Source organism: Tenrec ecaudatus, chromosome 2 (genome assembly GCF_050624435.1).
Source record: "Tenrec ecaudatus isolate mTenEca1 chromosome 2, mTenEca1.hap1, whole genome shotgun sequence".
In the NCBI taxonomy this organism is placed as follows: domain Eukaryota; kingdom Metazoa; phylum Chordata; class Mammalia; order Afrosoricida; family Tenrecidae; genus Tenrec; species Tenrec ecaudatus.
Window position 1 is genome coordinate 259,539,249 of NC_134531.1, and position 24,159 is coordinate 259,563,407.

A 24,159-nucleotide genomic window follows, 5' to 3' on the forward strand; every position below is an offset into this window, starting at 1 on the left:
ATTGGGCTCTCAACCTCTCATTGATCTATATTTCACAACATATCATATGCTTTGTAGCAATTGATCCATCCTGATCATGTACACAGAAGAAGCAAGGCTGAAATGGTCTTGCTGACTCATAAGGTTTTCAGTGGCAACTTTTTGGAACCGGATCTCCAGGCTTTTCTTTCCAGGCTGTCTTAGTCGGGAAGTATTGATGAAAGTGAGTGGCAGTGTTAGCACCTGAGATAATAAAGTCATGGCTCCCAGTGTCATAGCGACATGCAGGTCACCGCAGTGCAACCAATGGACAGGTAAGAGGTGGAACAAATACTTAGTGACTGTTTAACTGAAGAAAGTGCCATCAATCATCATCATCATCACCATAAGTATCCCAATAGATGACTCATATAATCAAAACAATTTAAATGATTACACTGTCAGGTTTATATTTTCAATTACAGTAACTCTGGATGCTATGGTACTTCAGCACTTTCAGCTAAACCTTATTAAGCTTCTGTAATCAAACATCTTTTTTTCTAAAACTACTTTTTAAACTACTCTTAAAAAATTTGGGAAGTACATGGAAGAAAATTATAACAAACTCAGACAAAGGAAGATGATCCCTAATCAATCACACAGCTACTATTTTAATGTATATACATATATTTAATATAATTATATTATATAATTGTAAATATAGTTATATTTTATATAAAACAATGTTTTAAGTTGTTAATGTAAGAATTATTTCATGCTATACACTGTTGTAATAATATCGGCAACTGAATGCTCAAAATATTACCTTTTACTTTCTTCAGAATTTACTTTCTGTCTTATTGATTTATTTTTTGTGGTGGGTGTTGTTTTTACTGGTCCCCATTAGATTTAGCCACCCATAGTTCCTTGGACCAAGATTCCGTGCCCTGGAAAATCTCAAAGTTACCCCCAAACTAGCTGCCAAGACTTTTCTGCTTCTTCCTTAAAAATGTGAAATTTCCTTTGAGATAGTCTTCATTTTCATGTGTGTGCTGTGATTTATCGTCACCATTATAACTTTGATTTTAGTAGTTATTTGACTAAAATCTGCTATGCAATCTAAACATGGAGAAGAGATTGTGAAAACCTACCTCACCATAATGCACCACAAGAAATGGGATTGCTCAAGCTTTCTGAAATCTAGTAAAAGACCATTACTGACACAATTATATGTATATTAATACATTTAATGTTATATCACTGCACTCTTAAACTGCAAATTATAAATATAAGTCCAATGTTTTGAAATTTGAGAAAAATAGGAAATTATGCCAATTTGAGAGGTTTTTCCAGTTCTGAGACACGGTCTTTCTTCATTCTAAGCCCAGAACTGCTGAAAGGTGCTTCATCAAAAAAAATAGTTGTGCCAGATTTAAGAGGGTGGGCTTTAGAGTTGGCAAGCTCCCATTTGAACAGTACTGGAAGACAGACTCCTGCTCTTCCGGCTCCTACTGTCACCACCGTGTGGCTCAGTCCAAACAGATCCAAACCCACAGGATATTGCTGAGGACTATGCCCAATTTTCTCCCAATATACGGCTAGATGGAGTTTAGGTGAGCTGCCCTGGAAAGGTCTGTGACCATCTTTCAGACCTGACTTTTGTATCATTCATTTTACTGCCCTCATTTAGCTCATATATTTGTTTCCCAAAGATCTGACATAAGATTCAAGTATAATTTGTGATTTAAGAATTTAATATGTGCACTAAGTACTTTCTGGGCTACTTTTGTTAAGTAGGTTAAAATAGAAAAATTAAATTTTTTGAAGACCAATGCTAACATGAACTTTATTTTACATAGAGAATAGTGATTGCATCTTTAAATACCTTCTATGTTTGCATTTTATTGCTTTCTTTTTTAATACATTTTTTGGGGCCAATCTTGTGTTAATTTCCAAGAGATGAATTGTTATTTCACCCTTATATATTTTCTTTGAACTAAGGCAATGATGTGTGCTGGGTTTTGTGTTTGTGTGATGTGTTATGTTGACCAGTTCATCCTTTGGAAAATTTCCACTCTTTGAGAAGGCTTACTATGACTGACAATGAAAATGATAATAAATGAGAGGGGGAGGTATAATATTATATTATAAAGTTATGAGCTCTATGAGAAAATATTACAAGGATGTTGTTGTCTTGTACTATCACATTCATTCTAAGTCATGGTGATCCATGTGTTACATAGGAGACCTATGGTCCCAAGGGCTCTCTTCATAGTCTTTAAAGACCCTCCAGTCTTTACAGAATAGGTTTCCAGGGATTTTCTTCAACAGACCTGATGGATCAGTTCAAGCTACCAAACTTGTGTTTCTTGGTCCAGTGCTAATACTTTTTTGCCACCAAGGAATGTAGGTCCATTGTACATATGGGAAAAAAGTGCTTAACAAGAGATGCAGAAGAGAGTTTTTGCATGTAAAAATTGGAATGTAGTTTTCAAAAATTATAAATAAAGCACTTTAAGAACCATTAAAATATGCAATGTTCTATTTATATAAGTAGAGAAGATTTGTCTTTAAGTCAAATTAAAGACACGCTGAGTGAATGACGCTTGTGGAAACATCTTCATTTACAAAATATTTACCAACTATCGAGTGAGTGAGAACTACATTCTCTAAAGCCGTCAAGGTGCTTACAGGGACAGGTGGAACAGAGCGTCACTCCCATGTGAAATGCATGTTGTAGGGTGCTGTGAGTAGAAGAATAAGGACGGAAGAGGAAAAGAAACAGAAAAACTAATCTTGAAAATAAAGGTTTACGTATTATAGCTTGCTAGATAAAATAGTGAGCTATATGAAAAAACGATAAATTGAGAAAAGTTAAAAGTAACTGTGTGGAAGAAGCAGGGAATATTTTGATTATTAACTTGTCTTAATTTGAATAAACACTTAAGAGGGATGCTAGTCCCTGTGGATATCTGGCTAAATTGAGACAGTTCCTGGCAGAGAAAATAGCTAGGCAAAGATCCTAGGAATAGAAAACACTTGAAGAACATCAAGGAAGTTGGTATGCCCAGAGTAGGGTCCCTGTGAAATACAAACCCAAGGTCAGTAAGCACTTGTGTTGCTTACAATTCTCACAGTATAAGTGCATTTCATGGGTTTTACCAGCTGATTTTTTGGAAGTAGTTTTTCAGGGTTTTTTTCAATTATTATTTAATGAGGAGCCTCTGGGCTCCAACCTTTCGTTAGCAGGTGAGTAAGGTAATCATGTGTATCATATCGAGGTAGTGGAACTAAAGGGTAGAATAATAGGGTACAAATCTTGAAAGTTCAGTCTCAGATGGTCCCTAAAGCAAGTGTAAAGGCTATAGTTTCTATGATAAGTAAATGAAAAGCCAGTGGAGATTAGTGACCAGAAGAGAAACAAGAGTTGGATAATTTAAAAGAATACTATGGCTGTGGTTTGCATTCAACTGCTAACCTAAAGGTTCCGAGTTCAGTGCCCCACTACAGGACCACAGAAGAAATACCTGGCAATCTATATTTGTAAAAATATAAGCAACAAACCCTTACAGAATAATTCTACCCTGTATCTTATGGGATCTCCATGAGTTGCAATTAACTCAAAAGCAATGAGTTTGGCTTTTGCTTTGTGTCAAAAATAAATGACAAATGGACACCAAAAGCATAAGCACCAGCCATCAGTCCAGTTGCTTCTGGCTCAAGGTGAGCTTAGAGAAGGTTTCTGAAGCTGTAAATCCTTCCTGCAGCAGGTATCTTCAATGTTCTCCCAAGGAGTAGCTGGCGGGTTTGAACAGCTGACCTTGCAGTTAGCAGTCTATCAAAAAGCAGTGAGAACAGAAAGAAAAAGGGCTAAAATACATTCTTTAACAGACTTGAAGGAAATTGGGAAGTTTGTTGCTAAAAGATTAAGTCAGGTGAAACTATTGGCGATGAAAACTTTTTATCAAAAATTCCCCCAAGGTTGAAGCACCTTTAAATGTGAACCCTAGAGTGAGAATTACAGCAAGGGCTGAGCGTCTGCAGGGGCTGTGCCCCTCTTAGTTACAGGTTTCAACAGTTTGTTAGTGCAGAAAAAATGGTTTAAAGATGTTCGACCGTTTGTAAATCAGCACGGAGAAGAAAAATGGGTCTGGTTCTAAATCTTCAAAGGATCAGTTCACACCATTATTTGAAGGAATGGCAAGTTGAAACTCCCCTTCATCCGTTTGGACATAACAAAGGTATGCAGAGAGCTAGCCAAATGAGTTATGCGAAGAGGAAGTGCTGAAACCACATGCTTTCCTCTCCGTGGGAGAAATCCACTCTTTCACATCATTGCAAAGAATTGTGCTTCATTTCTAAAATTCATAATTTTGGTATAAAAACTAAGAAAGGTGGTATGGCATAGTTATTTGTTTGAGATCCTCCTGTATATCCAAAAACCCTCACAAATACCTTCTTAAAAGACTAATTTATTCTGCACATTTTTATAGAGAAGTGAAATTTAAGAACTCATGTATAAATTTTTATCAAAAGTATATGCTGGCTTTTTCCCGTTTCATAAATGATCCTTTCTTTCCTATCTTCCTCTCTTATCAGCAGCCCCTTCCTTTTTTGTCCATCCATCCTGTCTGACTTTTATTCTGCACATCGCACTTCATATGTTGGTGTCATCCTTTTGACCTGAATAGAAAATGTTTTTAAGTATGGTTCAGGGAAATGTTTTTACAGAAGAAAGAGGTCCAAAGATTGGCCAGAGTAATAACAGGATCTACTAATATAAGGAAAAATATGTGGGATTTAGAGGGTTAAAATATCATAGATGTTACAAAACGTAGTTTAAGCAAAAGCAAAGAGACTAGGCAACAGTAATACAGTTCTGGAAGAGAGCTCCTTTGATTGTATGAAAAGAAAAAGTTCAAATATTACCGTGAATGATCCTGTAATAAAGAAACACTGCTACTGGATCGTCCAATATTGGTTTTAGAACTGCAATGTTATTGAGAACAAGAGAGATGGAAGATCATATACTGTCTAATTTCAAAGAGTACTAGCGCAAGCATCGTAGGAGGAAACCAGTATGGATTCTAAATTCTGAAAATATAAAGACATTTTGAAGATTTTTGGAATATCTTAAAGCATGTGGGAGAAGGACATAAGAAAAATAAGCAGCCACAATATATATACAAAATGAACACCATATGGTATTCCTCATTCACATTCGATATCTTTCACCACTTTTCTCCTGACTGTAATTTTCTAATCATTTCCACCTAGTCAGTTCCTTATTCTCAACTTCTGCTGAGTTGGGATGGAGTCAAACTCCTCAGATGGATACACAATAAAATGCCTTTGTACTTCTCTAAAGCAAGGAACTCGAGAAATTGCCTGCTGGTCCTTCTGTATCCACTATAAGAAAACTGTAAGGAGAGGTTGCTAAGAAACATATAAAATGAGGATCAACAATAGACAAAGGAATTTTAAGTAGGAACATGTATCCCATGATGTAGGATTCATTATCAAATTTTAAAATTATTGGCTTTAGCATTTAAACTAATATAAATATTATTGACTTCAGGACATAAACTAAGTTGATGGTTATTCCAATTACAGATGACATAAGTTTTTGTTTTCTGTAGATTTAAGAGTTCAACCTCTGATACTATGGCTTTTTATGGGTGAAAAGACAAGTGAAAAGACAAGAGGGATTCCATGATCTGAGTGCTCCGAGAGTAGGTACGACAATATGGCAAGAGGACACACACTGTGCATTTTAAGAGGCTTCCCTTGGAAAAAACAAAGCAACAAAACTGTTCTCTCCACTTAGAATTCCCTCTATTAAAATAAAAGGTAGACACGATTAACACTGTATCCTCCTTCAGAACACTGTGGCAGTGTTGTTAAAAACTTGAATTCTGAAGCCCATGAAGATTCAAATCTGATTCTAGAGATTATTACCTGAATAAACTTGGGTAAGCAGCAGACAATGAAGATCACCAGAAAAAGCATTAGCAGAAATCATATAAATGAAGTATTTGTTAGGTATGAAACACAGTAAGTACCAGGAATTCACTCTCATATATTGCTATGCTTCTTGTATGCATGCATGCATGCATGCATGTATTCATGTAAGCATGTGTGTGTGTATTAGTGCCAGTATATCAAATTTACATATTTTGTAATTTGAAATAGGTAAAAGTAGCTTAGGATGGCACTAACTTTATTTTGTCTACTCTAGAGAAAAAAAGAATTGGAGGGCATGCTTACTACATTCTTGAACAAAAAGATACAATTGAATGTGAACAAAAGAACATTATGGGGTTCAGAATGTTCCTTTTTCAATTAGGAGATTTACTGAGTATCTAGATAATAAACAAAATGAAATCATCACAATAATCCAATACATAAGCCTAGTTGGTTCAAGTACTGGTAAATTTGTTTGGCTTAGAATATAAAAAAGGGTGTGATCATACAAATTAAACAATCTTCTTATGTCCAAGAGATGAATGGATATAACTGAGAAAGAGCTTTGCGTCCAGACTGTAACAATAGCTCATACTGGGGCTAAGCACGGTCAAGAGACAGGTCATTATTCAGAACTATAAAATTGTCCCTTAAATACAGATATTATATAAGTGGATTACATTTTCCTGTTTCATTTATAGTGTAAGGTGAACATCTGCCCAACAGGCTTGCTTTCAATTGATGTTATAGAATTTTCCTAGTAATGATCTATAAGAAGAGACTGGCTTCTGAAGTTGGATACCTTGTCATTCAAATCCTGGCCCCACCAATGACTTGATATTTTCATGGGCAAAACATAGTAATTTGCATTTATAAATTACAGACCTCATATAACTTCATAATAGTGCTGTAATGATTAACTAAGCTGCCCATGTTAAGACTTTCCCATAGGTTCTGCCTATATGCTCATTTCATGATTTGTATTTAATAAGATAATGTTTTATGAGGTTATTATTCTTTTTCCTTGGTTCAGTTACTTTATTTTTCCAGAATGAGTCCTCCTAGTGTTTCATTTGCTTTTGATAGTTTCACTATGCACTTTTATCTAAATTTCAGTCACCTTTGAAATGTCTTTGTGCATCCCTGCACAGTCAGTCAATCATCAACTCCGGCCCGTTTCTACGATGCAATGTGTCTTCCATCATTTTTGCTTTCCAGTCACCTTACCAACACATAAGTTCAGCTTGGATCAATGTAACAGTTTTCTTACTGGTCTTTATTTACTAGTATCCTTGCCACTACATTGTGGTTATTCTTGTTCAAAGGTTTCATCACCCTATTACAAAGCTATTTCAAAATTATTAATGATTAATCTGGTGGTTTATGTAAGAAGACATTCATAAAGTCTGAAATGGATGTATTTTTCCCAAAAAACTATCCTTTATTGTCCTTTGATGAAAACGTATCTCCCCTTGAATGTTCTAAGAAGTCTGCATTTATTTAGCTTTTTTCTCATGAATAGAAAGATTCCCCCCATATATTCCCTTACTCCAAAAAGGCATCTCTAAACTACTTGTCCTTGCTAAAATTTTCTATACTGAAATCTTATTTTTGCAATTCATGTAGTGCTTACCATATACAGTTTTTGTGTATGTTCTGTGAGATTTAATGAACATATATTCTTTATATTTTTCTGATTGTACTGATAATTTGTAGCACCCATTATTTTTTAGTATTTTATATCATTCTCTGCACTACAATATATAAATTTAGGGGGGGAGAATCACAGTTAATATTGAGACAGTATAAAATAAAACACAATTATTGACTTCTACCTAAGATATAGAATCAGTGACTGAATTTACCATTTCATATGAAACAAACATCAAACCAAAGCAAAACAAACTTATACATTATATATAACATATGTGTTATACATATAACAAACATACTATATATTATGTATTTCAATTAACAGCTCTAGTTTCCTAGTTTATGAATCTTAACAGAAGCAAACAACCTCCTATTTTGCCCACAAAAGAGCTGGGATTTTGAATTTCTGAACTTTAGGTTAGTAGCTCAATGACTATATAATTTTGAAATGCATATATTTCAAAATTTTATCGGACATTTCCATTATTTTTTCATTATATGTTACCATGAACATTTTGAAGCATCCTCTTCTCTGTACATCATCTACCTATCTATCTACAAACACACACACGGAGTTCAACACTGCTGAAAACAATTGATCGCCACCTTCATTAAACAATGATATTAAGTGACAGTTTTTCAAAATAGTGTCATATACTTCTGAAGGTGGTAGTTAAAAGGCTTAGAAGAGCCCCGATGGTGTAGTAGGTTGGGACTTTGCTAACCAAAAAGTTACGTTTGTAATCATCAACCACTCAGGCAAAAAGATGAGGCTTTCTATGCATGTAAAGAGTTACAGTCTCAGAAACTCACAGGTGAAGTTCTGCTCTGTCCTATGAGGACACACACTAGGAATCAGAATTTTGTTTGAGTTATTTTTGAAACAATCCTGTGCTCTTCAACTTATGCCATGTTAAAATAGCAATTTGGCATCCTACAGAGGATCAAATCGTCTTCTTTTTCAATGGTTTCCATTTAGACGTCTGAAAGGGCAGGCTAATGGCAGGGCTGGGTAGTATAACCTTATCCCACAAATTTATCCTACAAAAGCCCTTCCTATTTCCAAAGAATGAATAAGTACATTGATGTGATGATGGATATGGAATGGAGAGGGAGTTTTTGGTATAACTTTCCTGGCCCTTTTTCATGAATGCAGTTTTTAATGTAATTAACATTTCTTCCTAATAAGTCTCTCTGGATACACTGTGTCCTGTAAGTGATTCTACCAAGATTACCCTCATGTAGTCTCCAGAAAATAGTCACTGTCATCTTCTGAACTGATCTCTTCCTTCAATTGATTTTTTTTGTGGCACTGGAATGAAAGTTTGAGTAGACTTGAGCAATATATATGAACTGGAACACTGTAGCAATTTTTCTTGAATTATGTGTGCATGTATGTGTGATTTATAAAGATCTTATTTCTACCAGCTGGATTGGAAAACACTCAAAATTCACAGGGATTATATAGAATGCACAGAACCTCTTCATACTTTACTAAACGCTGCTCTAGTTTCAACTAACAAATCAGAAAAGCAAGACTGAAATGATTGAATATTTTAAAAGCAAGTGTTACAGAACAAAACTCAAAAAGATATACAATTAAAATAATAAGGTCACTAAATCTCTGGATCCAAAACAAAGTACAAAGAAATTTCTGGGAAGATGGTGGCGAGGTAAGGTAACCACATTGGAAGCTTTGTGGGAAACTACTGGTTTCTGGGAGAGGGAGGCTGAAAGGGAGGCCCGAGAAGTTCAACTGGGCCTCATGGCCCCCCAGGGGTCTGGTCTGACATGTAGGCTGACCCTCTTCATGGCATGAATCCTCCCTACACATGTGTGCAAGCTGCTGAGACACTACAGCATGTGGCCTGGTGCCCAAGCCACATTATCCTGCGCCTCCCACTGCTACTCACTGTCAGTGATCCTCTTGCTGCAGCTCGCAGCCAGCTGTGCATCTTCCAGGGTTCACTGCCAATGTACTCCCGCAACAGCTTGTACCTCTGCTGCATTCCCCCTACAGGACTCAAATGTAAACTGTGGCTGGCAGCTTACAGGCCCCGCCTCCTGCAGCTCATGGGCCGGCGGTCTGCTGAGGCTCACAGCCTGCTGGTCCAGCACTGTGCTGCACACAGCCCTCAGGACTTCCTAGCTGCAGCCGTAGCTTGCAGGTCCCATAGTCCATCGTCTGTCGGCCCTGTCCATTGCGGCACCATCCTCTACTGTTCATGGCCACAGCTCCCAGTCAGCAGGTCCTATCCAGCCCACAACTCAGGTCTCACAGGTCCCTCCCCCCACCACAGCTTACATAATGCCACCCTTGATACTGATGGCCCGCTGCTGTTTCTAGAGATCCACAGCGGAGGTGACCTCTACTTCCTACCCCCCAGCCCACCCCCCACTGCCTGAATTACCTATTGAATGTGGTCAATCCATGGTTCTGACCAACACAACCCATACAGCTCAGGCCACGGCTATCAGTTGGAACTCGCAATCAGGAAAAATTCCATCCCTCTGTTAGTGTCACTGGTGCATCCTGAGTCCAGTGGCTGCCCAGCACAAACTGAGCCAATCATGAAGCCAGTGCAGCCAGTGCCCTGAGGCAGCAGTCCACCCCATTGCTCAAGTCCTTGACTACTCTGACCTACATTGCAATGTGGCTTGAGCGACACAAGGGACCAGGCAGCCTATACCCTGGGTTACATACATCACACATAACAAGGACTACAAAAGGCCTCATAAACTACTACCCACATCAGCAGTCTCTACAAGACAGCAAGAGAAATAAACCAAAATGTTTGAAGATATCTGAACTTATAGATGTACATAGATGAAGCAGACTTTCCACCACCACAGGACGACATCTTCAGAATGCTATTTAGAGTCATTCAGGACATGATGTAATTGATAAAGAAGGATGAAAAAATAGAGAGGATAGAATTCATTCCCCAAAGGGTAATGCAATAGTTATAGGGATAGGCTGGAAGAAGCAGAGAATCATGTGACTGACTTCAAAGATAGTCAGACAGAATGAAACAAATGTGAAAGACAATCAAAGAAGCTAAAATAAACCTGAGAACAATGAGCAACACACTGAAGAGGAACAGCATTTGTATAATTGGGATACCAAAGCAAGACATATAGAAAACATCAGCAGCCAAAATATTGGGGGAATTCCTGGAAGGAAACTTCCCCAACTTAATGAAGGAGAGCCAAACAATTATCCAAGAAGCAGAGAGGACATCAATTAGACTGAACCTCAAGAAGAACACACTAAGGCATATACTAGGCAAATAATCCAAATTTGAGTAAAAGTAGAAAATCACAAGGGCAGCTAGAGGGGAAAAATGTAGTCACCTCAGAAGGTAATCATATATGATTATGCTCAGACTTATCAAGTGAAGCCATGCAGAAGAGTAGCATTTTTTTAAATTTGAAAAATAATGCTAACTCAAGAATCAATCCTCTATGCTGCCAAACTCTCTATCAAAATAGAAGAGGAGGTGTTTTCTAGACCTGGAAAAATGTAGAGAATATGTTTTTAAAAAAACAAAAACCCAGCACTACAATAAAATCCATCAATCTGCAAGAGACACCTCTCAAGTTCACAGATAAAAACAGGCTGAGGATCCAATGTTTGAGAAAGGTTTCCCTAGCTAATGGCAATCTATAAAAAGCAGGAGTAGCAATCTAATCTCTGAAAAAATCAATCTCAAGGTATAGGACATAACTAGAAATAAGCATGGGGACTACATAATGCTCAAGGGATCAATAGAACATGAGCCAATGATCATAAAATAATATATTTTTCCAATGAGAGAGCCATGAAATTTGTAAATCAAATCTTTCAAAAGATGAAAAAAGAAATCACAAAATTGACAATTATAATTTCAATACACTGATCTCTGTGAAAGACAGATGAGTGGGAAAGAAACTCAACAAAGAGGCTAAAGAAATAATCTCCACAATTAGGCAACTCGACCTGGTAGACATATTCAGAGCTCTCCAGCCAAACATTTTTGCCAAACATCACATTCTTTTCCACTCCACATGGAAGGTATTCAAAAATAGACCACATACCGGACACAAACCAAATTTGAGTAAATTCAAACATATAGCAGTCACTCCATCTTCTTTCTCTGACCACCATGCCATACAGCTGGAAATCAACAAAAGAAAAGTAACAAAAATAAGGGTAAACATTTAAAGGATGAATAAGATACTTCAAAATTAGCGTGTTGGCCCAAATTAAAGACGAAATTTGGAAGTTTACAAAAATTGATGTATGTATATGCATGAACTGTGAAAAGAATTGTATGAGCCCCAATAAATTGTTAAAATTAAAAAAAAAACTAATGAGAACAAGAAAAGAACATACCAACGCTTAGGGATACAACCAAAGCAGTTATCAGAAAATGCTTGATAGTGATAAATGCACATAGAAGAAAGAAGGGCCAACAAACGATCCTTGAACTAACTACAAGCTTTTCTTTCTTGATGTGTTTTGTTTTGTTCTTTGTCAATGGTTTGTTGTTGTTTTGTTGTCTGGTTGTATACTCTTGCTTTGTTTTCCTCTGTCTTGTTTTTGTGCATGTTATTATCTCCACAGGTCTGTCTAAATAAGACAGGCTGGATGAACTATCTGGAGGAAAAATAACGGGACCGACAGTTCCGGGGGGACTTGGGATAGGGGGAGGTGGGGGTGGGTAAGGAAGTGGTGTTAACAAACACAGGGACAAGGGAACAACATGGGACCAAAATGGTGGTGAGGGGGGAGTGGCAGGCCTGGTAGGGAATGATCAAGGGTAAGGTTACGTAAAGAAGAGGTATAGCTGTAACCCAGGTGGGGATGGAGCATGGTAGTGGGGCAGGAGGACAGTCAAGAGAGATGGAGGAAAGAGCTAGGAGTCAAAGGGCATTTATAGAGGTCTAGACAAAGACATGTACATGCAAATATATATATGAGGATGGGGAAATTGATCTATGTGTCTATATTTATAGGTTTACTATTAAGGTGGCGGAAGGACCTTGGCCTCTACTCAAGCACTCCCTCAATGCATGAATATTTTCTTGTATTAAATTGGCACTCTATGATGCTCACTCTCCCAACACAACTGCTGAAGCCAAAGCGGATGAACAAGTAAATGTGGTGAAGAAAACTGATGGTTCCTGGCTATTAAAAGATAGTGTCTGGGGTCTTAAAGGCTTGAAGGTGAACAAGCAGCCATCTAGCTCAGAAGCAACAAAGCCCACATGGAAGAAGCACACCAGCCTGTGTGATCACAAGGTACCAAAGGGAGCAGGTATAAGGCATCATCAAAATAAATATATATATACCATAGTGAAAGAAGGGGAAGTGCAGAATGGAGACCCAAAGCCCATTTGTCAGCCACTGGAGATCCACTCACAGAGGGGTTTAGGGGAGGAGATAGGTCAGTCAGGATGAGATGTAGTACCGAAGAAGAACACAGCTTTCCCCCAGATCCGGGATGCTTCCTCCCCCAACTACCATGATCCAAATTCTACCTTACAGGACTGGATAGGGAAGAGGTTATACACTGGTGCATATGGGAGCTGGATGCACAGGGAATCCAGGGTGGACGATACCTTCAGGACCAGGGATGTGAGGGGCGATGCTGGGAGAGTGGAGGGTGAGTGGGTTGGAAAGGGGGAACTGATTAGAAGGATCCACATGTGACCTCCTCCTTGGGAGACGGACGGCAGAGAAGGGGGTGAAGGGAGACTCCAGATAGGGCAAGATATGACAAAATAATAATCTATAAATTATCAAGGGCTCATGAGGGAGGGGGGAGCAGGAGGGAGGGGAAAAAAAGGAGGACCTGATGCAAAGGGCTTAAGTGGAGAGCAAATGCTTTGAAAATGATGAGGGCAAAGAATGTACAGATGTGCTTTATACAATTTATGTATGTATATGTATGGATTGTGATGAGTTTTATGAGCCCCTAATAAAATGTAAAAAAAAAAAAAAGAAGAAGAAGGAAGAAAGGTTTATGGTCAACACCCCATCACAAAACCTTCAGGAATTATTCAACAGAATAATTCTTCTAATAGAAAAATAAAAGAAATAATTCAAATTAGGGAAGAGATTAGTGAGTGGGAAAAAGAGAAAATATTGGAGAAAATAAATGCAATCAGAGCTGATTCTTTGAAAGGACTAACAGAATCAGCATACCATTTGCAAACCGATAAAAGACAGGATACAGGGAGGAATAGGGAAATTTCTTTCTTTTTTTCCAAAAATTTTTTATTGGGTGCTCATACAGCTCTTATCACACTTCATTCATCCATCCATTTTGTCAAGCACATTTGTTGCCATTATCACTTCCAATACATTTTCATTCTACTTGAGCCCTTGGTATCAGCTTCTCATTTCTCCCTCTCCCTTCCCCACCTTCTGTCCCTCACCCTTGAAAATTTATATATTTTATTATTACTTTTTCTCGTCTTAAACTGACTGATATCTCCCTTCACCCAATTTTCTGCTGTCTATCCCTCAGGGAGTTGGTTATATGTAGATCATTGTTTTGTGTTCTTCCTTTCTCCCCCCACTTTTCCCTTCCCTTCCTAGTGTCACTACTGTCAATATTGTTCCTGATGGGTTTATCTGTCCTGGATTCCCTGTATTTCCAGCTCTTATCTGTATCCATGTACATGCTCTGGTCTAGCTAGATTTACAAGGTAGAGTTGAGATCATGATATTGGGGGAGATGAAGTATTAAAAAACTAGAGGAATATTGTATGGGAAATTTCAATGGACCCTAAAGAAATTAAAAGACTAATTACATAGTACTACGAAGTACTGCACTTCAACAAATGTGATCATTTAAAAGACATCGACAAATATTAGGAAAAACATACTCTCCTCAGACTATCTCATACAGACATCAAGAACTTGAACATACCCATCACACAGAAGAAATAGATAAGATTATCCAAGAACTACCAACTAAGAAAAGTCCTGGCTGAGATGGCTTTACAGAGTTCTCTCAAGCATCTGTCAAGTGGCACAAATTCTCTACAAGCTCTTTCAGAGGACTAGGAGAATTAAGGAAAGGTACACTCCAGGGGAAGATATAATAGACTGGTGGGACATACAAAGATAAAACACGTGTGTACATCGAAGGACTAAGCAAGAGAGTAATAAGCGAGCCTGGGAAAAGGTATTTAGTAAAGGAATACCTGAAAAAGAGCTTCTTACTAAAATCTAGGGAATCCTCTAAGCCTACAACAAGAATAAAACCAATAACCCACTGAGAAGGTGGGTAAAAGACTTGAACAAATGATTCACAAGGGGGAAACCCAAATGGCCAATAAACATATGAGAAAATGTAGCCAATCATTATCCATCAGGGAAATGGAATGAAAACAACTATGAGATACCAGCTAATACCCACAAAGATAGCCCGATTCCACAAAAACAGAAAGCAACAGATTTTGGAGGGTGTGTAGTGAGATATCAACCCTCATTTACTGCTAGTGGTCTTGTAGTTATGTACAGCCACTGTGGAAATTGATTAGGTGATATATAAAGTAGTCAGAAATTGAGATACCTTAAGACCTAGCATTTCCACTACTGGGCATATACCCACAACAATTAAGAAAAAGACCATGACCAGACTTTCGTTATCCAATATTCATTGCTGGGCAGTTCACAATTGCAAAAACTAGAAACAGCCTAAATTTCCAACAACTGATGAATGAGTTAAAAAACTCAAGTATATACACACAATGGAAAACAGTGATGAAATAATGAAGCACCTCATCTCATTGAAAGAGTTGGAGGATATCATGCTGAGTGAAGTTAGTCAAGCACAAAATGTCAAGTACAACATGAGCTCACTGAGGTCAGTTCAAACAGCAGAATCGGCCTAAGGAGAAAAGTACACAACACACAATCTCTGGGCTACGAATCAGAAACTTTGGCATGAGCCAGAGCAATCTTAAAGATACACATGTCATCAAACAAAAAATAACCAAATAAAATAAAATAGACAAATGAAATATATATATATGTATATATATGATATAAGTGGCTCTTGTGCTGAAAGGCATCTTTCCACCACTCTCATATGCCTTCAAGACACACAATGGAGGGGGAGGGGAAGATAGCAAAGGGATATATATATATACATATACATATATATGATCAAATGATATATATAAAATGATCTTAAATGATATATATCATTTAAGATCATTTGATCATTTTGGGGGGGCTATTACAGCTCTCATAACAATACATACATCAATTGTATCAAGCACATGTTTCTACGTATGTTGCCATCATTATTTTCTAAACATTTACTTTCTTTTTGAGCTCTTGATATCAGTTCCTCTTTTCTCTCTCTCCATCCTCACCATCTTGACCCTTGATAAATTATTAATTATTATTTTCATATCTTATACCTACTGCTGTCTCCCTTCCCCCACAGTTTCTGTTGTCCTTCTTCCTTGGGAGAGTGGGGGTGGTTCTGTGTTGATTACTGCAATCTGTTTCCTCTTCCTCTGTTCCTCTTCTCATCTTCCTCTCACCTTCCTGGAATGGATACTCGCCTTTCTGTTCCTCAGGGGTTTATCTGACCTAGATTCCATGTGTCATGAGAGTTTATCTGTACCAGTATGCATGCTCCTGTCTAGCCCTAAGTGAAATGTAGGTGGGGGATAGTGGGGGCTGAGAAAGCCTCAAGGAACCAGAGGAATATGGGATGAGGGTCCGGCCTGTCATACCCACATGAAAGCAAACCAAAAAGGAAAAAAAGACAGTTTGGTCTAGACCCCATATTGGCACAGCCAGCCCTGATGACAATGTCCCTGGATGGAGCTGCTAAGACACAGAGAGGACTACAGGACTGACAAACAATCAAGACTTGATGTCTCCTCACTAGATCATACTGCAACAGAGGACAACACTGGGGACACATGGCAGGTTGTGAGTCCAGTCTGAATCCCAGTCCAGTTGGGCTAACTAGGAAGGGAACATAACAGATCAGCAATGGGAACAAATACAAGCCACAATGGACCTGAGGAGCCCCATGAAATAGACTTCAGGCTCAGAACCACCCAGGACCGGTGGGGAGATAGTCATAAAGGTCAGTGGACAGATGTGGAACTATATGTGCTTTTTCATTTTGTTCTGTTTTTATTTTTGCTAGTTATTTATTTTATTTTCCCTTTTTATTGAATCTTTTCTTTTTCTTTTGTCTCCATTATTGTTGGTTTTCCTACTTATATAAGATAGGCATCAGAAGCAAGCTCAAGGAGTAAACAATGCTTCTCAACCTTCCTAATGCTGCGACCCTTTAATACAGTTCCTCATGTTGTGGTGACCCCGAACCATAAACTTATTTCCATTTCTATTTCATAACTGTAACTTTGCTACTGTTATGAATCAGGTGATCCCGGTGAAAGGGTTATTGGACTCCCAAAGGGGTTGTGATCCACAAGGTAAGAAACTCTGTTGTAGAGGACCTGGGGTGTGGGGGTGGCAGGGGAAGGGAGCAGTGAGCAAACAATGCCATGGACAGGGGAAAAACTAGGGAATTCAAATCAACAAAGAAGAGGATGTAGAGATCATTGGGGTGTTAGAGCAAAAGCAATCTAGATGATAGGAATTACCAAGAGGCAGAAGAAGGGTAAGCATGATGGCGGGACAAGAGGAAGGTAAAAGGAAACAGAGGAAAGATCTAGGAAGCAAAGCTATGGATAGAGGTATAAACATTGGTGTATACATATGTAAATCCATTAATCCATAAAAATAGATCTATTGGTCTATGTACACATATTTATTTATAAGGCAATACATTGAGGTAGTGGATGGACTGGGCCTTTGCTCAAGCCCTCCTTCAATGCAAGAACACTGGCATTCTGACAACCTGGCATTCTGTGAGGCTCACCCTTCCAGAATGATCGCTGAAAACAAAATAGGTGCACACGCAAAGGTGGTAAAAAAACTTATGGTTCCAGGTATCAAGAGAAATTGTGTATGTGGTCTTTTAAAGACTTGAAGTTAAATAACCAACCATCAGCTTGAGCAGCAACAAGTCCACATGGAAAAAGCACATCATCCTGTGTAACAGGCACCAGAATCCCCAAACAAACAAACAAAAACATATCATTGAGAATAACTGAGAATGATGCAGGTCGGTGTAGAGACCCAGAACACATCAGTAGACAATAGGACATCCCCTCACAGAAGGGTCACAAGAAAGGGATGGTCAATTAGTGCGCAGTATAGCATCGATGAAACACACAATAAAACATATTGTTGAGAAAGAGGGGGGCCAGAGAAGAGACCCCAATTTCATCTGTAGACAATGCTGCATCCTCTTACAGAAGGGTCACAGGGAAGGGGTGAGTCAACCAGATAGCAACATTTTCATACATCTTGATTAACCTTGCTTTTAAGGTGACACTGAAGAGTACTGATGATCACAAGCTCTTTGAGAAATCAGATTTTATTCATTTATCCTGGCCACCTGGCACAAGTGCTATCTACCAAACCAAACGTTTAGCCTGACAGAGTGGAAAGTCCCTCTCTTTTAAGTGACAGAGTCATAAGATGGAATAAATTATCCTTATACATAGTCTCATGCAATGTCACATCTCAAGGTTATTAGTGACTTAGTAATAACTCAAGCTTTATATACCTTCAGTTGACTATAAGTTATCATATATCCTATCTTATTTTGTTAATCAAGTATTCTGTAAATAATGCTAATATTTTATGTTATTAAAAGCATATCTAAATTAAGCATTAATTTATAAAATGATGGCAACTGTGCTCTCTCTCATTTACAACCTGGTTGTTAGAGACTATTTCTAGATGAAAGCAACAAACTTACATACTGTGGATCCTATGTAATACAGATGTCACCTATTAAATGAACTAAATGTGAGAATATGATTATGACTCAGGTACGTTATTGTACCTATAAAATCCAATGCACATGAGAATGCAACAAATACCAAAGCTAGCTTACACCACCTTCAAATTAGTGACTTACAAAAGGTAATATTCAGGGAGGAATAAGTATATTGACTGGACATGAGAATACTGGCTTCACTTGTTCATTCATGAGAAAATTCTGGAGATGAGTCACCTTTGAATGTATCGGTTTTATAGGCGTTATAAAGACAAAGGAATACATTCAGTAAGCTAGCTGCTTGGAGTCTGTCAAGGAATAAATCCAGGCATGCCATTTAACTCAATTGATTCTTGGTAAGCAAACTTATTTCCCCAAATAAATTTTCCCATTAAAAACACATAACACAAAACCGGGTCTTAAATCACATCTAATAATATATATTTGTGAGCTCAATTTAATTTGTTTTGATGACAAAATACATCCAATAAATCTAAAATAAGATGAAAAGAACCGGCTAAATCTTTTTATCAGAGAGTAACTCTAATAAAAATTTTAATCTGAATAATTCCTCATACAGCAATGTTGAAGACCAATTCATTATGCAGCCTTCATATTCAAGGCTTAAAATTGATGAGTGTATGTGAATTTTATTTATGGGCTTGTTTGAATACTCTTTGGCAATAAGATGCAGCTTCACGCTTAATCAACAGTATTAAATTTTGGTTTTAATTATGCCAAAATATAAGATGATGAAAAATAAGAATAACTATTGACCTTTTTAATCAACATTCATTACTGTTCTTTGTCTTAACTTATATTTGTATTTTTATATGATAATGTAATGCAATTTCAAGTCTACTTCTGAGGAATCTATTAATTTTTTTAAATGTGAATTCTAGGTAAAACTGATGAGAGAGCATATGCGAAAATATTTTTATTAGTGATCCATGAGAAAAGAAGGGATATGTACATGCCTGTAATCAGACCTCTCTAAATGTCCCTTGCCTCCTAGTTCTTTCCTCTATTTCCTTTTACTTTCCTCCTGCCCAACTACCATGTTTGGCCTTCATTAGGGTTTCAGTAATTCCTCACAGCTACAACTCTCTTGATTAAGCCCACCAGGCATCCTATACCCTCCTCACCACCTATTTTAGATCACTTATTGTTTCCTTGTCCCTGGGTTTGTTAACACCCACTTCCTTTCCCGACTCCCCCTCTCCTGTGTCCCCCTGGAAACTTCAGTCCTGTTGTTTTCTCCTCTGGATTGTTTATCCCACCTATCTTACCTAGGTAGACAGGCAGAGACAATAATGAATACAAAAACAAGACAGCAAATCAAAGCAACAAAAGAAAACAAACAAAATAATTAAAACAACAGCAACAACAAAGCTAATGGCACAAAACGAAAAGCCTATCAATAGTTTCAGGTCTGTTTGTTGACCTTTAGGAGTGTTTACAATGGAGTCTGGTGGGGTTCCTAAAGTATATTTTTGGTATTCCTGGGGACTTCGTTGCTTTACTCCCCTTGCTGCTCTGTTGCATGCTCTTAATGTTTCATCCCGCTGTGGTGGGGTCAGATCAGGCACAGTTCCTGCACTATGTTTCCAGTATTGTCCCCTGTAGTGCTTGCTATGGGTGAGTGAGAGACAGCCTATCTGTGTCTCCTGGTGGGGCTGGATTTATGACCTTCTCTTTGCATTGGCCACTCTAAGTAGGAATGTTGCCTGTGGGGCTTGGTCGGCCAGGATGTGTTCCACTCTCTCTCCGTCCCCCTTTGTTTGCTCCTGTGTGCTCTGATGAGATGTTCCCCTCTCCCTGAGTTGTAGCATCAGTGCTGCCCTCTGAAGTGCATTCTTCTGGAGGGTGGGTAGGGGGGAGTGCCCATGTAGTTGGGTTTTCAAAAGCACTTTTGGATAGATTTGAACCTCCAATCTTTCAGCCAGCAGATGAGCAAGTTAACAATTTGAACCAACCAAGGAGTCCAGTTATGATTATAGGATTGCTAAAAATAATTAAGTATTCATTATTTTGATAAAGCTTATAACAAACAAGTTTTAGTTATAAAAACTCTGATTCTTTTCTTTATGTTTGCATGTATTTTTTGTAATTCCCAATTGAGTTTTTTTACTCCCAAAAGAGTACACACACATATATTCATATATATTTAACCATTCAAAGTTATTGGCAGCAATGAGAATTTATTAAATAATCTAAAATTTTGATTCCTAGTACTAAGCCCTCTATATAAAACAATAATCAGTAAAACACAAGCAAATATATGTATGTATGCATATTCACATGGAGACATCGGTAACTCAGTAGCATGTTTAAGATCTAGAGAATGCACTTCATGGATCGCTGTCACCCATTTGTCAGTGAGAGCTCACTGCTGTTGCTATGATGATGGTGAACATGTTTCAGGTCTACGGATCTTCTGAAAATCAGTCAATACAAGCTCTTTTTATGACTCGCATGCATGATCTGCAACTGATCATGGGAATGGCAGAGCATTGTTTGTTAAACAGTGAGGGAGTCATCTTCAGTGGGGATCAACTACACACTAGCTAATTCCAGATACAAATGATAACAATATCATGGGATCATATGTGTGAATGTGTTTGCATTTTTTCACTCAGATGGAGAAATTAAGCAGGATAAAAAATTAGTTCAATCTTCAGGTCTTTAAGGCTTCAGGTGCTATATCTTTTGGTAGCTGTCCACAATCAGCTTTCTTCACCACATTTGCTCATGCACCCATTGTCTTCAGAGACTTCAGGTGCTATATCTTTTGGTAGCTGGGCACCATCAACTTTCTTCACCACATTTGCTTGTGCACCCATTTTATCAGTGATCGTGCTAGGCAGGTGAGCATCTCAGACTGCTGAATTGTTAGAACAAAGTGTTCTTGTGTTGAGGGAGTACTTGAGCAGGGGCCCACTGTCCATCTGTTTCCTTAATAATAAACCTATAAATATATGTACGTAGATCTACTCCCCCCTCATCATATATAAATATATTTACATCCTTATATATCTGTATTTTAATCTCTATGACTACCCTTGTCCTCATAGTTCTTTCCTCTGGTTCTTTGTACTTTCCTCTTGTCCCACTATCATGTTCTGCCTTCATTTAGCCGAGAGACAACAAAACCCACATGGAGGAAACACACTGGACTGTCCTGACTTGATCACTGAGAACAAAGTAGGTGCATAAGCAAAAGTTGCGAACAAAGCTCATGGTGCCCGGCTATCAAATAATGTAGCATCAAGGGTCCTAAAGGCTTGAAGACAACCTGGCAGCCATCTAGCTAAGAAACAACAAAGCCCACAAGGAAGAAGCACACCAGCCTACCCTGACATGACAACTGAAGACAAAGCGGGTGCATGGGCAAGTGCAGCGAAGAAAGCTGATGGTGTCCAGTTGTAAAAATGTACAGAATCTGGGGTCCCATAGGTGGGAAGATAAACAAGGGTCCATCTAACTGAAAAACAACAAAACCCACATGGAAAATACACACCAGCCTGTGAGATGACAGGGATCATGTGTCAGGCATCAAAGACAAAAAAAAAATCATAGCATTGTGAATGAGAGAGAGTGCAAAGTGGGGACACAGGGCCCATCTGGGGGAAATTGGACATCCCCTTGAAGGACTGTGGGAAGGCGATGAACCAGTCAGAGTGCAGTGTAGCAACAATGAAACATAATTTTCCTCTAGTTTTTGAATGTTTCCTACCCCTCACTATCTTTATTCCAATTCTACCTTACATAACCAGCTGGACCGGAAGATGTACACTGGCATGGATAGGAACTGGAAATATGGGGAATCCAGGACAGATGAACCCCTCAGGAACAGTGGTGAAAGTGGTGATAATGGGAATGTAGAGGGAGGGTGAGGGAGAAAGGGGGAAATGATGACAAGGTCTACATGTAACCCTCTCCCTGGAGAACAGACAGTGGAGAACTGGGTGAGGGAGATGTTGGATGTGTAAGATATGATAAAATAATAATTATTTGTAAATTATCAAGGGTTCAGGGGGAGGGAGAGCGGGGAGGGAGAGCGGGGAGGAAGGAGTGGGGAGGGAGGAGCTGATAAAAAATTTAAATTAGAAAAAAAGAATGAGTACAACAAAGAAGGAAATGTTCTGAAATTGATTATGGTGCTGATTGCATAACCCTTTGTGATATGATTGAACTATCAAATTGCACACTATAAGAAAAAAAGGAATTCATGACTTTTTAAGTATTTAAGGCTATATTGCTTTAAACATCATAATATTCATGTTTATATGCATGCAAAATAAGGTGATAATGAAATTATGTTGCTATAATTTATTAAATCATCCTTTTCAACACCCCCCCAAAAATTAGTTCAAGGCTCTCAGTTAAACTTGGCTACCACAGTTTTTCTGGTTCATGTTCACATGACAAAGGATGGATTGTGTTAATAAACTAAATATAATTTCTTTCATATTCATAGTACACCCTCAGGAGTAAATTCTAAAAGCCTTAATTTTAGGTCCCAACTTTAATATCAGAATCAGCCAACTGGAAGGCAATTTAGTTAACATTCTGAGATGTCACTAGGCATAAAGAGTAAAAGGCAGGAAAAAACTCCAACTCCTTTCTACAAGACCCAATTCTCTACCCTCTTTTAAGGCATTTAGGCAAAAAGAAGGTAAGTTATACACACCCAAAGCTGGAGAATTAAACTCATCTGGAGGAACCTCAAAAGCAGGCCCTGGGAATCTGCTTCCAAAACAGCAGTCACTGAGAGCCCTCGGAAGCACCCTTAGCTCTGAACACACGGCTCTCCAGGCGTCAGAAGTGATTGCCCAGCAATTAGTTTTGGTACACGCCTTAATGATCCTTGATAATATGTACCTATCATTTACTATGTGCATGACCATAAGCATGCTAACTCACATACCTGTTCTATCTCTTTGTTTGTAGAATGGAAGTGATACTAGTATTTAATTGATAGCATTGTAATAACAGCATAGAATAACATATACAAAGAAGTTAAAACTTTTCTCCCATTTCACGAAACCAAATCTGAGGGGAGATGCCGGGGAGTGTAACATAAGATATAATAATTATTTATAAATTATCAAGGGACCATGAGGAAAGGGGGAGCGGGAAGGAAGGGGGAGGGGGGGAAGGGAAACCGAGCTGATTCCAGGATCCCAAGTGGAAGGTGAATTATGAGAATGACGAGTGCAACGAATGTATAAGGGTGCTTTGCTCAATTGATGTATGTACGGACTGTGATAAGAGCTATATGAGCCCCAATAAAAAGATTTATTAATTAAAAAAAATAGAAACCAAATCTATTGCAATCAAGTGAGGACTTAGGAGGATCAAGTGTGTGAGGGTAGAACTTTGCTCTGTAAGGTTTCAATGGTGGCAATCTTAAAGAAGTACTTTTCTAGGCCTTTGTTCAACACTACTGTTGAGGCTTAGTACTACTAAACTTTGGTAAGTAGCTGAGTTAGTGAGTTTATTGTGCCAACCTGGCTGATAAACACATGTGAGGTTAATTGAAGGGCAGAGAGATAAATGGCTTGGTTAGCCTTGCCTTTCTAGTTCTTGGGTCTCTTGCTTTCTGATGGTCAGACCAGGGTGCAGCTGCCTTAGCCAGTTCCCTGTTTCAGCTGGCAAGGCTCACTTCCTGCAAGACATCCCTGAGGAGAAACTGCAAGGA

The 24,159-nt window shown here is 38.3% G+C and overlaps 1 protein-coding gene across 4 annotated transcripts in view; it reads right to left on the bottom strand.

Moving 5' to 3' along the window:
- EPHA3 (EPH receptor A3) overlaps positions 1-24,159 on the bottom strand; it is a 402,493-nt gene that overhangs the window by 173,330 nt on the left and 205,004 nt on the right. The gene's annotated exons all lie outside the window — the stretch shown is intronic.